Source organism: Fukomys damarensis, unplaced genomic scaffold (assembly GCF_012274545.1).
Source record: "Fukomys damarensis isolate Sample0158 unplaced genomic scaffold, DMR_v1.0_HiC HiC_scaffold_31, whole genome shotgun sequence".
Taxonomy (NCBI): Eukaryota; Metazoa; Chordata; class Mammalia; order Rodentia; family Bathyergidae; genus Fukomys; species Fukomys damarensis.
This window is the reverse complement of record NW_022900943.1, coordinates 22439406-22460015: the sequence shown is the minus strand read 5'-3', so window position 1 is coordinate 22460015 and position 20610 is coordinate 22439406. Positions and strand designations below refer to the sequence as shown.

The 20610-nt window shown below is 40.4% G+C and overlaps 1 long non-coding RNA gene across 1 annotated transcript in view; it reads left to right on the top strand.

Moving 5' to 3' along the window:
- Positions 1-19378: 19378 nt before the first annotated feature.
- Positions 19379-20610, top strand: part of LOC104863163 — a 6054-nt gene continuing 4822 nt past the window's right edge. The window contains exons 1-2 of the long non-coding RNA XR_780498.1: positions 19379-19653; positions 19741-19916. This is a non-coding gene — a long non-coding RNA (uncharacterized LOC104863163). The remainder of the gene's footprint in view (positions 19654-19740; positions 19917-20610) is intronic.

Below are 20610 nucleotides of genomic sequence, written 5' to 3'. Positions count from 1 at the left end.
GTCAAGGTCTTTTGATGGGAATATTTAATTGTGTGTGCTTTTTCTCCCTACCATTTGTCTTAGTTACTTTCTTGTTGCTGAAGCGCAATGCCTAACATCCCCAATTTAAAGGTGGAAAGGTTTATTTTGGCTCACAGTTTGTAGAGGTTTTAGCCCATAGTTGCCTGGCTCTGTGGCAGAAGAGATTTGCAAAGTGGCATGGTGGGAAGCTAGCACGGTGGTGGGGAAAGTGAGACCCAGTGAAGGGAGGAGCAGGAGGAGAATAAACTGTCCAGGCCACGCGCCCAGCGACCCACCTCTGTACCAGACCCCACTTCCCTAACAGCGAGTCAGCTATGAACTCATCAGTGGACTGATCACTGATGGATATCTCTTTCCCATGATTCAGTCACCTCCCAAAGGCCCCCACCTATGAGCGCATGATGCTTTGGGGTGGAGATGGAGTTTAGATTTAAACCATAGCACTATTCAGTTACAGGCACCTGACTGGGCTGGCATTTTCTTCATTAACATTTTTACCATTAATATCTTTGCCATAATTGTACACTCAGGACTGGATGAGAAATTTGCACTGGTAACCCTAAAGAAAGAACAACAGCAATGAAATGTACATATTCCTTTGCTGTCTAGGATTACCATAGAAAATGTTAAGGTTTAACCTGTTTTGTCAGAACAAAGGGAAAAATACTGAATGTGGATGCGATTTAGTGAATGTGGTAGTGTCTGTATTTTCACTGTACTTATTCTTTGTTTTTTATCCTTGATACTTATTAGGTGCTCAAGTTGCTGTGCTTAGCACTATAAGTGGTAAATTAAAGTTATTTTCAAATTGCTTGAAAAGCATAATAAAAATATAGCTGCTTTGAGGGTCAACAAAGCCTGTGGGATTTTCGGTGATAAATGTCATATCAACAACTTAAAAGACTTTTTCTTCTACTCTATTTAGACAATTCCTTTTCCTTTGCTGAGATAAAAATCATCAAGTAGAAATAATTGCAGGTTAATATCATCACATTTATTAACAGATAATGATTGGACGATCTGGAGGAATAAAGGTTGAATTATTGCTTTATGGTTGAAAATTAAGAACAGTATCCTAATGCTTAGAGAATTTTTCAGAAGAGCAGGGCATGAATGCTCCAGGAGCATTTCAATAAACAAAGAACAACTTTGTGACAAAAACATTCATAGACTGAATAATCCAATTTGTCCATGCCCTTGCATCTAATGGGTGCAAGAATAGTGCTCAGAATCTAAAAATTATCTTTTATTTGCTAAGGGCAGTTGATGGGTGATGTGGTGAAGGAACAGCTGCCTTAGGTACATTTCAGAAAGCTGCTTAGTCTGATTTTTAGAAGACAGCCTAAATGGCTTCCATACGGAGTTTATATTGCTTAGGGTATGGAAAAGGCAAGATCATTAAGATGCTTTAAAACCGGCACGATTCAAACAATATTTACTCCAAAATGAATCTATATGAAAATGAAGACACAGCTAGTCACCAACATTGGCTATGTCCTGCCTTTTTGAGATCTTGATCATTAGTTCAGAAAATCACAATAGAATGCTTTTTAAAAAAAAAAATCCTATTCTATGTAAATTTTAGAGATATGAGAAAAACAAAATATTTAAAAAACGTAATGTTACTAAAATGGTGCCAGTGTGTTCTGTTCCATTCACAGGTGGGGAAGGCAACCCCTCCTCTTCTTTCATTTTAGCAAAATGGTTGAGACAATGATGCTCAGTGGCTTTTACTGTTGTTTGTTTATAACATTTTGCATCATATTTAAGCAAGGAAAAGACCTTATGGTCTGCCTGTTCCAGTTATTCCTACTTTCTGGCGCATTTCCACTTATGTGTGCTCCGCTGTAAGATAACAACTTTACTAAAATGCACCATATTTTCCTGGACTTTTAGTAATGAATTCAAGCCATTAAGTTATATCTTATAACATGTTAATTTTAGTTTGTGACTGGTACGGCGTTTCAATAGCTCCTACTCATCAACTACATAAATTACTAGTGAATTAGTCCTTGTTCTGATGTAAAAACGAAGCTCAGTGGAATTGTCATTTGCATTTCATAAGACCCTAAAAACAGCCTCATCTTATTTAATTGGGGGCTGGCCTGGAAGAATGCAGGATGCCCCACGATGGAGGAGCAAACTTTAGGAGATGCTAGCTTGCAGCACACACTTCAGAGATGCACCCTTGGTCAACAGGACCAACCTCTCTGTGTCTAAATTTCCCCATTTTAAAAACTGGTGTGAGGATTCCTACCTCATAGGGGCTGCTGAGAGAATAAGATAAACTGCTGAAAGGTGACTGGCCCAAGCCTGACACATAGTGACCTTAGTGACATGGTGATCACTACTAAGCCTGAAGACTCCACCCTTTAGCTGAGCTCACAGCTTGTGCAGCAGGAGGGAGCTGCACCCTGGTCGTGCTGGTGCCTGTGTGTTGTGCTCTTTACTGGTGGCAGAGAGACCTTCCAGAGAGCTGCTGCTGGGAACACGCATGTTTCAGAGTTGAATACTTGAAAGTCTCCTGACTGGACAGATCCTGTGTCGTGTGGAGCTGTCCCACAGACTGTGCATTCCGCTCCTCAGAAAGAACACATGCTGGTTCTTACTCTCTGTAAGCCCATGATAGGGAAAATTACACCTCCTAATTTATTCAGCAATGAATTCTTATCAAATGCACATTAACTGCCTGGCTTCTTGCTCATTTACCTTTGCTAGTTATCTAGGTAACAAGTTGCTTGTTATTTTGAGCAAACATTATAAACATTATTATTCTTATACTAATTATAACAGCAATAATAGTTATCATAAATAACAATGTTTTGTATTTATATGGCATTGTGCATTTTTTAACTTAAAAATTTTTCACCATTTGTAAAAATGAAGCCAATTTGCGTAGTGAACAATTTCTCAGTAGAGGAGAGGGAACGATATTAAATAACCAAATATGGAAAAAGGAGATGCCAACTAACAATCGGAGTTCTTTGTTCGGGCGGAGGTTCTCTGTGCGTCATGGCATGTTTTGTCGCTCTCTCTGAATGTAAGGCTCACTTCACATTTACGGCTGAGGGGCATAAGAATCTGTCAGTCAGGTCAGTGGAAAGGATGGAACACTGCCTGCCCCTGCCCTGTGTATCCGCTTTTCCTTGCTTGGAACAAAACCCTGCACCAAACTTTTCCCAAGCACTGGTTCAGAAATCCTTCTTTCTCCCCACTAGAATGTCCACTTGAGCTGTTTTTTGTTGTTGTTGTTGTTTCTTTTTGAGACAGGGTCTCACTATGTAGTTGAGACTGACCTGGAACTCACTATGTAGCCCAGGCTGGTCTCAAACTCAAGTGATTCTCTTGCCTTAGCCTCCAAGTGCTGGGATTACAGAAGTGAACCACCACGCCCGATTTCACTTGAGCTGTTTTGATTTCACACCGTGTGCACTCTCAAAAGACATAACACACTCATCATGAACATTCTTTGAAATGACAATACAGAATCCATTCACTCAGATATCAGTTATACACTTATTGTGCATCAAGTCCAGTAATTAATAGAACAGTGTAAATTAAGAACTTTATATATTATGATTTTAATTTGAGGAAAAAACAAAGTCTCAGCAAAAAAAAAAAAAAAAAAAAAAAAAAAAAATTTTATCCTGCCTTGGGAGGCGGTGAAAGATGGCTGGCCTGCAAGGTTTCTGCAATTTCCTATAAGGAGGGCCAGCGGAGTCATTGTTGGAGGACCATTATGGGAGCTGGATACCCCAGGACAATGTGGCAGGACCCTTATTATTTGCATGATGGAAAGCAGGACTAGCTGGTGCTGGAGTTGGAATAAGCAGTGCCGCTGACTATGTGTTGAGCTAGGTTCAAAGTCTATTCTTGCTCTTAAGAAGAAAATATGGCACTTCCTTGTCACTGTAATGGCCCTAAGATGATGATGGGGAGCTCAATTTGCTTGTTCTGTGGTCTCTTATAGTAGGTGAATGGCTCTCATCTAGGTTCAGAGAGAGGAACATTTCTTCATTCCTGTCCACTTTCAGAATATAATCACCTATTAAGAATTTGATGACAAAATGTCCACATGACTATGTCTTATTTATTTTGCTCTTAATCAAAAGGCCTCTATCAACCAGCGGGCAAATAAGATTTGTAGCAATGTCAAATCATATGAAATCCTTCCTCAATACTGAAAAATTTGAAAATCTCATAGGAAACTGTGTCATGAGAAATAAGACTTTAGTTGATAATCTCTCTAAAGCTTCAAATTTCATATACTGTCCTTAGAGAAAAATGAACTTTTACACATTGTACAACTTGCTTATACATAAAATGTACCTGAAATGATAAACAAAAAACTGATAATACTAATTGTCACTGGGGAGATGATTAGGCTTCTGAGGTAAACAACTTTGGTACCATTCAAATATTGTACATATGTCATTCAAATATCCCTTGGGCAAAGTTAAATTAACTTAGAAATTTAAATTAAAAATTGTTAAAAGATTACTTTTAGAGGATATATGATGTTTTCCTCTGTGGTGCACCTAGATTTATTCAAGTTTCCTCATAAATAGATACTTAAATTGTTTGTAAGATTTTTTCCTTCCATAAATCAAGCAGCTTTATTTACTTCTCTTATTCAATGAAAAAGTATAATTATAATAGTAATTATTTTTTTTGAAGTACTAGACATTGAACCTAGAGTGCTTTCCTACTGAGTTACAGAACTGGTCTCTCTCTCTCTCTCTCTCTCTCTCTCTCTCTCTCTCTCTCTGTCTCTCTGCATTACTTTTAAATTTTGAGACAGGGCCCCAGTAAGTTCTCTAGGCTGGCAGACTTATAATCATCCTGCTTTAGTCTCCCCTGTAGTTGGTATTACAGGTGTATGCAACTGTACCCAGCTGAGTATAATTGCTTTAAAGGTTATTTGAAATATTGCACATCATATGAGCATGCATTTCTTGTATATTTGATGATACTGAGCATTATTATTTTAAAAATAGTAATTGCTAATGTAATGGGTGAAAAATAGCCTCTGGAAATATTATTATGATAAAATAACATATAGTACTCAATTGGCTTCCACTTGCAATCATTTTGTATCAACAGAATGAAAATTACCGAAGCATTAATCTAGCAAAATTATAATATCAAAGGGAAATCTGTCTAGATAGAAATAATCTCTAGATTTCCCATGAGTTTGGCAAAATCTGTACTAGTTTAGTTTCCTTAGTGAATGGAGAATAGAATTAATTGTTGATAAAGAGACATACAGATAAAAAAGAATTCCTATTTCCAGAAAGTATTTCAGTGTGTTTCCGTGTTTGAAATTCACCTTCGGGCAAGTTTTAATGGGGAAGGAGCCAGGTATATATTCACAGCTGTCTTGAGCTCCATGGTTGGAATCTAGTCTCTTTGAAGCTGTGGTGAAATGTTGGTTATCTGAGAAAATGACTTCTGACTGGAAGAAGATGGCAGTGAAGAAAGGAAGCTAGGAATTTCCAAGGGAAACATTGCCTCATCACAATTTGCCCAGTGCTGGTCTTTGCTAAAATTTCTCGTTGGTTCAGGAAAGCTCTATGGCTAGTAGTTTCTAAAGTATCTTGGGTTTCCATGTGTTTGAAATTTGTCCCACAGTTTGTCTCAATCCTGACTTTAGGAGGCAGTTTTACGGCCCCACACAAAGCCAGATATGGCGCAAATAAAAGAGCCAGAGTATCTCCATACTCTGCAGAATCCCAGGCCTGCAGGACTCAGCTCAACGACCCTGAGCATGTCACTGAACTTTATTCCTCAGCGTAGCTAATTGTATGTAGCACTCACAACACGATCAGCAGTATAAAGTGAAACACCTTATTTAAAAATGTTTTGTACTGTACTGTATCCCTAAAATGTACCAATAAACTCAATAAAATAAAAAAAAATGTTTTGTAGATGTTTAAATACCATGTGCTAGTGGAATAACTATTGCTGGTTTTTCTATAATTACTAAAGAAGTCTCTGGGCCTTGGTGATCTTCAGGAAGAGTAGAGGAGAGCGATGGCAGGTAGAACTCATAATGTTAGAAAAACTGTGGGCTTGTTTTAATTTTTAAAAAACATGTCATTTGTAGCTATCTCAGACAGATACCAGATTTTGACCTGGAGAGCCATTGAACAATAGTCGATATTTCAATATGTGACATTTTTGTGTGTGGTAGAAAAATGTTTGGTGTCTGGAGTCCAATATTTTGCTATGCACATGAGAAGCAAACTCATTCTCACTTAGCACTAGGTGTGTTTCACAAGCACAGCCCGTTTCAGCAGGGTTTGTGCGCCTGGCACGCAGTCCCTCTGTGGCGTCAGGAGATTCAATCATCGTCACTTTTTTCTCTGAACTGCAGATGGAGAGTGGGCTGGCATGATCTCCAGAGGGGAATAATTGGCAGATTTGCCCAGTGTTTAGAGGAAAAACAGAAGAAGAAAGATTATCTCCTAGCAGTTTGTCTTGTAGAAATAACAGACTTCTACAGCCGTAAGGGGCCTTAGAGATCACCAGTGTACTAATCTGCTCCTACAACACTGGCCCCAGGCGCTTAATGACAGTTACAGGCTAAGAGCATGAGGTCAAGTTCTAGTTCAGCCCAGCCCAACAGAAGTGTAATGCAAAGTACACACGTAATTTACACTTTTTCTAGTAGACATATGAAAAAAGTAACAAGATACAGGTGAAAATAATTCCAATAATATTTTTATCTAACCCAATCTATACCAAATATTATGCCAGAAAGTAATCAACATAAAAATCAGTAATGGGATATTTCTCCTTTCTCTTTTGTGGTGGTAGTGGTAGTGAGGATTGAACCAAGTCCTTTGTACTGAGCAACATCCCAAGCTCATTTTTTATTTTTATTTTATTTTTTATAATTTTGAGACAGGGTCTCAGTAAATCTCTAGGTTGGTCAGGCTGGTCTCAAACTTGCCATCCTCCTGCTCAGCCTTCCAGAGTTCTGGGATTCTAGGCCTGGCTTGCTTCATTTTTTTTTCATAATAAATCTCTAATATATGTTTTTACTTTTCACTTAGACCATATCTCAGTGTTTTTAATTTGAATTTTCTCAATTTGTTTTAATGCTAAGTTTTCAGTGGCTCAAGTCAAATGTAGTTCTGCCAAAATAATATGGTTAACATAAATGTATTTCACACAGTTTTGATATCTAAATGCAGATTATAATTAAGTACAGTGAAATAATATTAAAAATGCAGTCCCTTCTGTGAATATTTCAGATGCTCACTAGCCAGATGTAGCTCCTGGCTTCTGGGTCAACAGTGCAGCTTTAGGTTGTACAGATCAGGACTTGGTATTTTTGGTTCCCTGATGATTGGCACATAGAGAGTGCCTCTCAAATAAGCGTTGACTGAATTGACACTGATACATTAGCGCTGTCATTTCATTGTCAGGTGGATTTGTTTCCAGTTACCTTCTTGGTACACTCCTACTTTTGATAGGGCAAGAGCTCTCAGGTGAGGAGCATCTGGGAACTTGTTAGAAAACCAAAGCTAGGAAGCTCTGCTCCAGCTATCCTGGATCAAAAACTCTGAGGGTGAATCCCAGAAATCGGTGTTTTGGAAAGCTCTCCAAATGGTGCTGATTGTGTGCTCCAGAAGTCTGAGGAGTGCTTCTAAAAGTTCCGTGTTTTCTTTGGGTTTTTTCCTTGCAGTGGAGGGGTCCAGAGAGCAAGAGCTGCTAATTCCACTGTGTTGTCAGACAGAGCCACATGTGACAGTAGGACTGTACTACATCTGAACTATCCAATATGGCAGCCACTAGTCACATGACAACTGGACACTTGAGATGTAACTAGCACAAATAAGGAGTTGTTTTAAATTCTCTATAATCTAATTAGTTTAAGTATAAATTTAGATGATTGCATGTGACCAGTGGCTATGTAATGAGCCTCTCTTACAAACAGGGAATGAACGGGGCTCATGATTGTGATGGGGCATCATCGATCCAAGTTTGCAGGGAGGTCAGCACTAACTCGAGGAAGAACTTGCCAGACCTCCTCCCTGTCTTCTCCAGGGCTACTTTCTCGGATAGAAGAAATATAGCTACCAAACCAGTGCGTGTTCTAAATGCAGGATTAGAGTATTCAAAACAGCTTTAGGCCCATGTCCTAAAGACCCATGGACTTACTTTTCTAGGTCAGAAGTAGAACCATATAGTCTGACAAGCAGGCCACAACACACAACAGTCATATTTTGTAATTAATAATTGCATAAACTCTTCTCTTCTTTTGGTCCTTGAGTTACCAGAACTGGCAGTCTATTAATTTATTAGTGGAACAGGCTACCTGGATGTGCTTATAGTGAGTTTTTCTTACTTGTTAATTCTCTTTTCTAAAAAATGCTTTATGAAGGTAACAAATGTCTCTAACTCTGTCCTGACCAATTTCTCCCTCCACTGTTCTTGGGTAATTATCATGATGTCCCGCACTTCCAAAGTACAGGTGTTTTCCATAATGGTACGGAGAGAAAGAAAACGATGGGGAATCAGTGATGAGATAGAAAGCCCTCAGTGCTACAGCTCCTATTACTTAAAATAGGGCCAAATAATAAGAAAAATGACTACTTTTTTTTTTTGTTCAGGTCATCACGCCTTACTTAAACTAACTCAGACCCCTAGTTTCGTGAACATGAGTCATGTTTGACCATGAGATTTAAGTATGAGACCATGGAGCGAAGATATAGTTCCTGAGGAAATTTTTACCTGGTAAAACAGAGGACTGCATGGCTCTGAAGGACCTCAGGGTAGCCCCTCACACTGAGGTTTGCAATCCAGGTGCCCCCAAGAGGGTAAGCGTGACTGCAGCACAACTCCAGCTTCTGAACTTGATCCTCCATTCCCACCCTTTCCTTAGAGAGGAAATTTAGTTCGTATTTAGTGGTAAAATTTATACTGCATTTTTATTTGCAAGTGGAACCAAAACACCCCCAACATATTATAAATACAAGTTCTCACATAAACTGTCAAACTTGCAAAATAATGCTGTCTTTGACAAAGGGACAGTGATACGAAGCTGTTGTTCTCAATATGTCCACCTGAAATCTTCCCGAACCACAAATGTTCCCTCTCTACCTCATCGATCTAATGCTTCAACTGGCAGATGGTAAAATCTGATAGAAATATAATGGTCTCTTAAATACCTGGGAATGAAAAGCAAATTAAATTAGCACAGTGTAAAAGGCAGGTAATTACATAATGTCAACCCCATTTTATACCGTTTAGTCTTAAACAGCACACAAAGAGAAGCATGTTTAAAAGAGAAAAAATAAGACTGCTTTCTTAGGTGGCTTAGTGAAAAGTCTGTCTACTTAGTGAGAAGAGCTTCAGGGAAGGTCTTGAGTCAGCCTGTATCCATAGTCTGCACTTTTGGTAGCCTGTTCTCAGTTGTATAAATGCACAACAAGGCTGTTTTGGTTTTGGTTTTTTTGAGACAGGGTCTCACTTATGTAGTTGAAACTGACCTGGAACTCACTATGTAGCCCAGGCTGGTTTCGAACTCAGAGTGATCCTTCTGCCTCTGCCTCCCGAGTGCTGGGATTACAGGCATGCACCACCGTACCCAGCAAGGCTGGGTTTTGGTTCATTCTGAGCCAAGGTTTGTTTTTTGGCTCATAGACTGTTTCTGAAGGGGAAGGTAACCGGATTGTTTTGTGGAGTAGGCACAGAGAGTCACAGAGCAACTTAGGTGCTGAGATCCTGTCTCCAGTGGGTGGCTGGTTTCCTCCTTTGGCTTTGCTTTAGATGGGATTTGTGGCTTCAGGATGTTTTCATTCTTAGTGCCTGGGTTTTATCATCTATCATGAAGGGACAACTTTGGGAACTGGGTGTGTATCATAGTGGGTGGCGATGACAGGGACATCCATACAAATGAAAAGGCCAAGATATGTGCCTCACGAGATAGATGAAGGGATCCTGACAGCAGAAGCAGCGATTGGGAGATCAGTGATCTCCATCACTCTCCCAGACCTTTCTTTTTCCCTGTCTCCACCCCCACACGGCATCTTCACAAATGGCCATATTGGGCCTTCTTATATTTCTTCATGTGTGAATGCATGTGCTTAAGTCTATGTCTATTTGCTCTTCACAGATACATCATAGAATGGAGAGACTTAAGGAAGAAGAAACACTGCAAGTAATTTTCTCCAGGGAAAATCCCTGTTGAGAGTTTAGAGTGTGTTTTTATGAACTTTTCCCCATGTATATTCCCAATTTCCATGTCTATGTCTGTCTCTCCCATAATAAAATAAAATAAAATAAAATATATTTATATTAAATGTATTATCTCTACCTGAATTATACATGCATATATATATGTCTGTCTATATATTTTTTCATGTTACTTTATACCCAATATTTGGTCAGTTTTCCATGCCTGAAACAAAATGCCCACAACTTGAAGGAGTAGAGGTTTATTTTGGCTCACATTTTCAGAGGTTTTGGTCCATGGTCAGCAGACTCCAAAGAAGAAATGCCATGGTAGAAAGGTGTGGCGAAGGAAAACTTCTTAACTCAGAGTGTCCCAGAAGCGGGGAGCAGGAACAGAGAACCAGAGGAAAGGGCAAAAGTCCAGATATAGTCCCTCAGGTTGTGCTCCAAGACCCACCCAGGTACACCCAGAAGTGTGCTTTACTAATTTCCTAGGTGTCCCTTAAGCCAAACAGGTTGACAAGCAAGATTAACCATTACAACTGGAAATCTCCATTTTTAACTATTCCTTGAAGAGCAGTCAAATAAGGACTACAATGCTTTATTTGGAGCTTCCTGAAGTTTTGATTGAATTAACCATCAGGGCCTTGCAGTGAGGACTGGCGCACGAGAAGGGTGTGACAGCTCTGAGACCTTAGACACGTCCTAGGGAAATACCGTGCAGTGCTCATAAAAGTGCAGCTGGTGCCCATAATGCACAGTCTCTGTCATACAAGAGGCATAGAGATAAACTGGGGCCTATTTAAGTGAGTGTACTTTCTTTCAGTCTAGTGACACTATGTCAAGTAAGTATTACCCTTTTCACAACACACTGAAGTCTCAAGCTAGTTAGAATTTTATAGATTGGCCTTTTACAAATTCCCCGATAGGACTCTGGTTGCTACTTCAAACACCATGCTTTTTCTACTGCATCTTCTCTGCTTAGAGCTCTTTCTAAAATATATTGCATCATTTTTATTTTTCTTGAATATAGCATACATCAATTTTATTTTATTTTTTTGAATACAGCATCCTGAACATGTGCACCCATTCTGTGAAGATTCAACTCTCTTTAAAGGTCCTATGCCACTGATGTAATACACCAAGGCCCAGGTCTGGCGGGGTATGTAGAAATATTAGTGTCCCACAGCAATGGCTTGGGAGTGCTATGCTTTCCGAGCTGTGTTTTCTGTTGGTTAGGTCTATGTCCATTTATTTCCTGAGAATTTACTGCTTTTCTGGAATGGTAAATTTTTCTGCAGCAAGAGCACATACTGTCCCATCCCTTCTTGTCTATTTACTCCAATTCATTCCTTCTTTGGGGGAACTTGGAAACCAGATAACCAAGCTTGCTGAAAGGATGTGTAAAGCAGAATGACTATATACAATATAAAAATAGCATTAGGCCCAGCCTGATTCTACATGGGAGAGGGAATATCTTTAGTATTAAACTTTTCTGTTTTGGCCTTTGAAGCTTTTTACTCCACTTTCTCTCTTTTTCCTTCCCTGATCTTCCTCCTTGCCTTCTTTCTTCTCCTCATCTTTTTTTCTCCTCTTCTTAAGTCATAATTACTGCACCTGATATGTGCCATCAGTGAGTATCGGTTGAGTTGCATTACACATAATTCCTGCTGCGTTTCTAGGGACTGACACGGTCAGACAGTTGAGTGATGGGCAGACAAAGGGCTGTATCTGGAGAAAGCTTGAGTAAAAAGCCATGGTGGCTCTCAACAGCCCAAGAAACAGTCCACAGGCACAAGGAAGACCTTGGATAGAAAACTCCTCGTGGGGATGTCGCTATTTTCCTGTCTCTATCCCTTCATTGTGGTTTTGGGCTCATGCTAGATGGGCTTACAGCTTCTTATCATCCACTGGAGGTTTTGACGCATTACTGACCATCACATCCAGCCTGGGTCTGGATCTTTAGGTTATTGCCTGGGAGCATCTGTTTTACCCTTGAGTTTTTCTGCTTTTTACTTGCATTTAACTCATCCATCCCAGACATTTGGTCCAGGCAAAGAGTGGTAACGGAGTAAAGTTTTCTCTACACCGTGGCCATTGCTTATTCTCCAATTCCGTAGCCGTGCCAGGGTGATACTCCTAAGATCCTGGGGACCAAGGGTGTGAGCAGGGCTCGCCAGGCCTGCGTGCAGGTACCGATCAGTTCTTGTGCAGTCGGTGCAGGAAGGGGTTTGAGAATCAGCATTCCTGATAAAATGTTCCACACTGAGAACTGCACTTTCTTTCTTAAGCAAGAAACAGAGCCCTTTACCTTGTCATTTCTCCAATTTCACATTCTTGTCTTTTATTTTCTAGGAGTGTCTGAGCACTGAAAGCAGGAGATTGAAGGTTGCAGGGAAAGTGAACATAAACGGCTGTGTGAATTTCTGAAATTAAATATGTGCTGCTGTAGATAGTATTTCACTTTCTATTGTCCAAAAAATAAAAAAGTGAATAAATAATGATACACCATCAAAACAAATATCCCAGTATCATTTCACACCACACACACACACACACACACACCTCACAACTGCTAGGCTATATTCTCAGGAGTAAAAATGATGACAAATATATCAGTATAAATATAGCAGTAAGTCTTTTCTACTTGTACATTAACAAATGAACTGTACTTAATCTATCCTCTAGAAGCCCTATGGTATAAACAATTTAACATGAATACATTTGGCTTCTAGCTGCCAGTGAATTTAGATAAATCCAATATTGAGTAAAAGATGTGCAATGTAAAAAACAATTTGAAATTTCACGAAAGCACCAATTTATCACCTCAGGTGTATCTGAGATGGTAAATAAATGATCAGACTAGTCGCCAAGATTTGATGATCTATGTCCACCCAGTATCAGAGATCCATGTTAAATTAGAGTGTTTAAGGCTTTGTTTTACTCCTATGGTTTGCAATAAGTCTGGAGTTTTCTTTGTAACCAGAATGTGTAGACATTTTGTGTTCTCCTAAAACATTTTTAAAGATAAGACATTTCATCTTAGAGAGGGGATTAATGGGGACATCATAATGCTTGCACGTAGAATAGACACTGACTTCCACATTGGAAAGTGGTCTGTTCACATGTGTACGATATCGCCAACCCAAATGAAGATTGGGGTCATTTTTTTGAGCTGGGCATAGTGGTACAAGCCTGTAATCCCAGCCCTCGGGAGGCTGATTCAGGAGGATCACTGCTAGTTCAAGCCTGGGTTACATAGTGAGTTCGATGCCAATCTGAACTACATTGTTTTGTCTCAAAGAACAAAGAAAATGAAGCAAAACAAACAACAAAAAAAGGTTAGAGTCATTTAAAAAAAGGGATTTGAAGGTGGTTGAAGTTTACAAGTTCAGCCTGCCTTAAGGTCCACTGTACAACAGTTCAATTCAGCTAGAAATTTCAGTGTTTTCTTGTGTCTGGTAGAAGGTATCTTCATCTTTCTTCCTTTTCTTTTTTCTGCCATTTTATAGGCTCTGAGGTTTGTGTTAAAATAACCAGATCTCTCCGGTTAGGAAGACGTACAGAATGAAAGTGGAAATAACCCTTAAAGGGCCATACCATACTCCTGTGAAATAGTGCCTGGTCACCTCGTGAGGTACAGAACAGAGCTGGCTGGGCCAAAGGTCTCAGTAAATCATAGAAAGAGCTCACTGTGTGCAGCTCCCTATGCTGAATACTTTATATGTACTATTTTATTTAATCCTCATGACAATTCCCATTTATAAGTAAAGCGATAGAACGCGATGAAGGCTAAGGAACTTCCCGAAGTCAGGCAACATGTATGTGATGGAATTAGGACTCAAGCTGGGGGGTAACTCAGGGGCAGAGTGTTTGCTTAACATGGGTGAGGACCCTGTTTCCATCCCTTGTGCTGCAAGAGAACAAATAGACAAACATAAAAGAATCAGGCCCGGAACCATGGACTTGCTGAGTTCAGCGTACAGGCTGAGCCACTGCAAGTCTTAGAACGTAAAACACACTATTTTATATTACCAGGCTCCAAATCGTTGCATGTATCGGCAAGTATATTTGGGTGCCTATTGTGTGCTAGGCACTGGGGATAGAGTGGTAAAAGAAAGATACGTAGCTGGGCATGATGGAACATGCTTATAATCCCAGAACTTTGGGAAGCTGAGGCAGGAGGACAGCAAGTTCAAGGCCAGCTTGGGCAATCTAGCATCTGAGTGAGATCTCGTCCTTTTCTCAAAAAAAAAAAAAAATTGTTGGGATGTAGTTCAGTGCAGGGGTTAAATATTGAGAGGGACAGAGAGAGAGAGAGAGAGAGAGAGAGAGAGAGAGAGAGAGAGATCCCAGTCTAGCTGAGAGTGCTGCTTCTCCTAGTATTCTTGGTACTCCTAGTACATTCCTGCTGCTGCTGCTGATACTACTAGTCCTACGTGCCCAGAAGGACTTTAAATGCTCTGTGTACATTACCGCACTGGTACAGGTGACACTATTATTCTCAGGGGACAGAAGGACACTGAAGCAAGCACTGGATAGTGTGCCAAGATCGCACAGGAAGTGAATGAAGGGGATGGAATAGGAATCTTGGTCGTCTAATGACCAAAGTCCACGTTCTTGTCCACCGCACAGAGCCGGTAATCACAATGACTTGGTTACTAAGGAGCTGCACACCAGGGTGCAACCAGGGCCCCTGCCTGGTGTCTTCTTTGAGGCAGATGTGATGCCCGAGGTTGGGGCACGGGGTGGGGTCTCAGCAAGACCTCGGGAGAGGGTAGCATGGGGTGGATGTCAGGGCCTGGAGGAGTCCCGGGACACTCTTACCCTGTGTGTCTTTCTTTTCTTTTTAAATCTAGTTCTCATGGACAGAGAAATGAGGAAACAAAGTGCGAAAAAGAAAACTAATATTTATTGGGTACTAGACACGTTGCTAAATGCATTTCACATTATAAATGATTTTTGATTCTCACAAATGTCCTGTGAGATAAATCTGAACAACACTTACAAAATGAGAAAATTGAGGCTTAAAAAATGATTCACTCAGATTCCCATAACAAATAGGTCAAAATTAGGACTTGAATCCAGTCCTGGTCTATCTATGCTCCTGTCACTGATCCATGGGAGCCCTATTTGAGGAGAAAACTAAGCCAAAGTGTGTGTGTGTGTGTGTGTGTGTGTGTGTGTGTGCGCGTGTGCACATGTGCATGCTCATGTGTGTGGGATCAGGTTGGAAATCTTTGTGGTCGTATTTCAGTAATGGAAAAAAATAGGAGAGAGACCCAAAATCCTAGTAGTAAGTTCCTTTAACTTCACAAATTCTTTTGTTTGATCACTGAAATTCCCTCCTTTCTTAATTTCATTTTATGTCGTTCCAACTCACAAAACCACTACTCCTTAGATTGAATCTAATGGAGGACCAATGAGACCAAGGAATATTCCAACCTCAAACACAGACAATATAGTATTCCTAAGATCTTCCATAATTGGGTGTCAAGAAAGTGCTACCTGAGGTATTCTGTGGGTGTTACCACTGTGCTTCATTCTACAGGAAAATGATGTTTAGAATCATTCATTTAGCAAGCCTACATGGAGTACCTGCACCTTTTTCTGAGTCCCTTATTTAAAGAGAAAAATTCACCTATCAAAGCCAAATCCAGAGGAGAAAAAGAAATAAGAAATGTCCATAGCAAAAGCAGGCCAGAGAAATATACAACTGTTTTCCTCAGAGGATTAAAAGATATCTTGCTTTGAATCTCTTTGTGCCCATACAACAAGGTAATACATGTGCTTTAGCTGACTAAACAAGATTCTGTCAGTAGCTTAAAAGCTCCACTTCTTATGTAATGAATATACTATTTCATGTACTAATGGCCCCAAAAGAATGAGAGATGTTTTTTATCTTTTCTTCAGGAGTAAAGTTAACTGGATGATGAATTAAGTGTATAATACCCTTGCTTTAAATCAAAGAATGCCTAACTCTAATGAATGATGATCTATAATATTACACCATATATAATAGCATTTTTGAGGATGAGAGGTAGATGCAATGCTTAAAAGCATTATTTTATGTGTAGATGAAAAAGTAGACATCGATTTCTTTTGACGCAAGCATCACAATTTATTGAACCAAGCTTGCTAAGGTCAATATTTTCCTCATAGGGCAATATATCCATATGTTTATTGAAGTGCAGAATCAATTTTTGTACTGTTACATGTATTCCAGATGCCTTACAGAATTCAAGAGCCTAGAAGAGGTTTCGCTCAAATCGCTCAGTTTCTATGTGAGGAAATTGAGTCTCCCAGAAACTGAGGGGCATGTCTACATTGTTTTCTTTGCTCCACTGCATACCTATTGGGAAGGGTGCCTCTAGATTTAGTCAGCTATACCTCCTACACTATCTCAGCTGGCTTCATTAAACATTTTGAAAGTTGGCTTCTAAGTCTGGAGAAACTTTCTTATTTTAAAAAGTTCCTATGAGTAACATAGCATCTTATAACTTAAAAGACATCTATCAAAGGGGAGAAATGATCAAAATGCAGCAGTGGATTATACAGATTTGCACTGGAATGGTTTTTTCGGTGAAGTATCGCAAGAGAAGTCCAAGGCACTTCTCTTCATGAATGGGACTTTCATGCTCACATGGACTGGCTGGTTGCTGGAGTAACGTGCTCAGTGTCTGCATTTTCCTATATCCTCATTTCTAGAAGTGCCTCCCACTCTGACTCCAGACCTGGCCTCCTGTCTTATTTTGGCCAATGGACAACAGCAAGGCTGAAGGTAGCAGAGACTCACATGTGAACACACTGGGCCTTGCAGTCACCTATCTCTCTTTGGAAACCAAATGCCTCATGTGAAGGAGCCCAGGACAGTTCATGAAGGAAGCACGCTAACTGAGGTCCCTTTGACTGCCTATCATCCCAACTGCCAGATATGTGAGTAAGGCCACCCTGGACCACCGACTACGGCCGAGTCTTGCAGTAAACTTGGAGGTCAGCTAATTGGCTCAGAAAAGAAGAGCCGCCTCCCTGGCCAACAGAATCACAGTTGGTAACATATTCCTATTTTTTAAACCCCTAAGTTTTGGACTAATTTATGAGGCAGTAAGGCTGGTCCATATACTGGGCCATATATGATGATATAGCTGATGCATATGAATGAAAAACATAGAAAGTCACACATAAAGTGGGCAAGAGGGCAATTCTGGGTTCACCCATGTGGTCTGATGGTTCTTAAATCATTAAAAAAGTGAAACCATGGAGATTCTGTCATTTTTAGAAGTGATGGATGTTTTCATATAACAGCAACTTTTAATACAGAATTTGGTCATTTTACTGGGAGGTGGTCAGGGAAGCAATGAGAGGAACAGGATCTCCTGGAAACATAGGATTTGACCAGTGAAGACAGAAATCTTGAAGCTATTGGTTCAGAGCACCAGGTATGCGCCTGTGGGGCTGAACTCCTTCCATTATATGATCTTTATAAGTGTTTACATATTTCCATCATTTTTTTCACCTCACTTACAGTTTACATGAACTCGTTGACTTTCCTGTTGGGTAAAGTTGAAACCCAAAGTGAAACAGTAGCAGTAGCAACGAATACCTATACCAAGAACTGGACAGGCGGGGAGGGGGCTCGCTGGGTACAAGATATGGCTTTCAACATGGAGCCCTCCATGAAGAGACTCAACTGCTTCTGCAGTGACACAGACAGGACAGAGCTGTGCTGTTAATTCCATGATTAAGCCAGTTACATGTTTTCTTCGCACTGACCAACATCCTGAGAGATACTAGCACATATAACTGCAGATGTCCTTATAGTCCCTTCTCTACGAAGTTGAAGTAGGTGACAAGACACAATCTTTGTCAGATGCAGAGAACGTATTCCAACGTTGCCCATGTGGAGGGGTATAATTGAGAAGCAGGAATAAACATTTCAGAAATAAAATACCCCGAAAACACATAACACTCTCACACGCATACCGATGCACATACAATTCATTTTTCCTGAAACGATAAAAGAAATACAAATAAACGAAGCGCATTTCTCCACATCTACTTTATATTAGCTGTAGAATCTCATATGCCACTGGCATCTGTGGGCCATTAACACTTGCATAAATTTATGGGTAGCTTATGCTTTAATATCCTCTGTGAAATAGTGTTGTGTGGGTTATTTTTAAATATTCAAAATGATCATGAACATATATAAGGTGAGAATTGAATGTTACTATGCACCAGGCATGTGCACAGCTTTTTATAAAGAGAAAGAAGGGATTGATTGACGACATAGTACGAATAAGGCTGTTCTTTGTAGTCTAACAGTGGGATGAGACAAAAGGTGGACTGTACCTATCAGCTGTGTTCTCTTCAACCCTTGACACTAGGGAGAGTGGTTTCCAAATTTTGGAATAAAAGCACCTGCTTTAGAGTAGACAGATTTTAGACCTATCTTAAATTATATTTTCCAAATGTGTTGGCTGGGAGGATTTATAGTCACAAATGCTACCGGTGCACTCAGGAAAGCATCCACATTTGGAATAGGGTCGCATTTGTCTGTGCAAGGTAATATTATCAAGTCTCAGGCAGTCCTTGGTGCTCTGCTATTACCCAGGGGTCTCTGGTTGGGCCACCAACTCAGGGCTGAGACGGACAGGAGGATGAAGACTGAGGCCACCAGAACCATGAGTGTCTCCGCATTTTCAACCCATAACACAGCACCTGATTATGTATGGTCGTTTTGACCCATCAGCCCATCTTTGCATCCACTGACAGCCAGACCCAGCACCAGAAGCTTTTGTGAACATGCGCGTCGATCCTTTCTGAAGGCGGCCTCCAGCCTTAGCCTGCTGTTTCATCTCCCTGCTGCCCAGAGCTCCATCAGTCTAAGGGTCTGTGACAGCAGCGACTGTTGCAGACCGAATGTCTCCACCGCCAATGAACAATGACATTACATACACTAAGCTAAAGTCTGGCTGAGTGTGCTCTTAATGGCTATTTGTCCTCTGTGGCATTGAGCGGATGTGAAGAACACTAGACTTCTGGCCCTGAGAATCAATAGAAACCCTTTCTGATGTAATACATGGCACTGTGACAGCCCTAGACCTCTCTTTGGGGTCAAGGGCACCATACTTCCTGGAGAATAACAAGAACTAAGGTGTAGATAAGTGCTTCCTATATGCCTATCACTGTAGCGAGTCTGTTTCATACATCATGTCATCATCACAACAAGCCTATAAGTAGTTATATTATTTCAATACTTTTTGCATAAGAAAATTGAGGCATAGAGAGGTCATGGATACAAGAACATGTAGCCAGACAAACCCAGACTGGCTGGCTCCAAAGGTACTCCACACACCATAATATTATCTACAAGTGCTATTGGAATGAAACAGCAGTATTTTTACGTAAAACCCCCTAATCCACTTAATTGTTAAGGTTGAACAGGTAATGGAAAAAATTTCTGTATGACTTACTGCACTGAGCCTATCAGTAACAGTCCACTTAATGATACTAATGTTATTTAACCCTCAGAACTCCAGTTTGGAGTGATGAATGTTTATGGCCATCAACAGCAGCACACAGAGGGGTAATGCAATCTAGGTCCTCCAGAATGTTGCTTTGCAGAAAAGTTCCATATCTGTATGAGCACAACACAAAGGGTTGCACAAACTGGAGCCACTCCTTCAAAGTACCGAGGCTATTTCCTGGTAAGTTCATTTTCTAGCTGGGAAAATGTTGAATTCTGTCTTAAGGAGGGCAGAGGCATTCTCAACTTGGAGACCGCCCACCAGAACTGACATTGAGCGTCTTTGGCTTCAGCTAAGGGAGTCTCAACGAGTTGGGAGGTTTAGTGCTGAGTCGCATTTACTCCTTTGGGGTTTGACTTCAGCTATATGCGCCCTCACACTGCCCTGTGTTTTGAAGAAAGCCGGGGGGGCTGTGTTGTGGTCTGATTTACTCATCTTTTGTAACTGATCGTCACTCGGGGGGCAACTTTTGGATGTCTAATTCATTGAAAATGCTCCCTGGGTAAAATAATTTAGTCAATAAATAATTAGCTGTAGAATTGATAACTCAAGGAAAACAGACTTGGAAATATAAACAGTGTGGTAAAGAGACAGAAAGCAGTATTTATTTTGCAGAACCCCGTGACTGTGCACAGGGAGTGATGGGTGGGAAAGGTGCCCCGGTGTGTGCAGCTATGGGAATGTCTGAAGTATCTCTAGTCCACAGAGCATTTTCTAACCGTCACTGAGGCATAGTAAGTTTGTAGGGGAAAAACATCAATAAACTATAGATAGAAATGTAGGTTTGTGGCAGTCTTTGAAGAGGTAAGCCGGTAAGCCTCATGGACTTCTGGAGAGAGAGAGAGAGAGAGAGAGAGAGAGAGAGAGAGAGAGA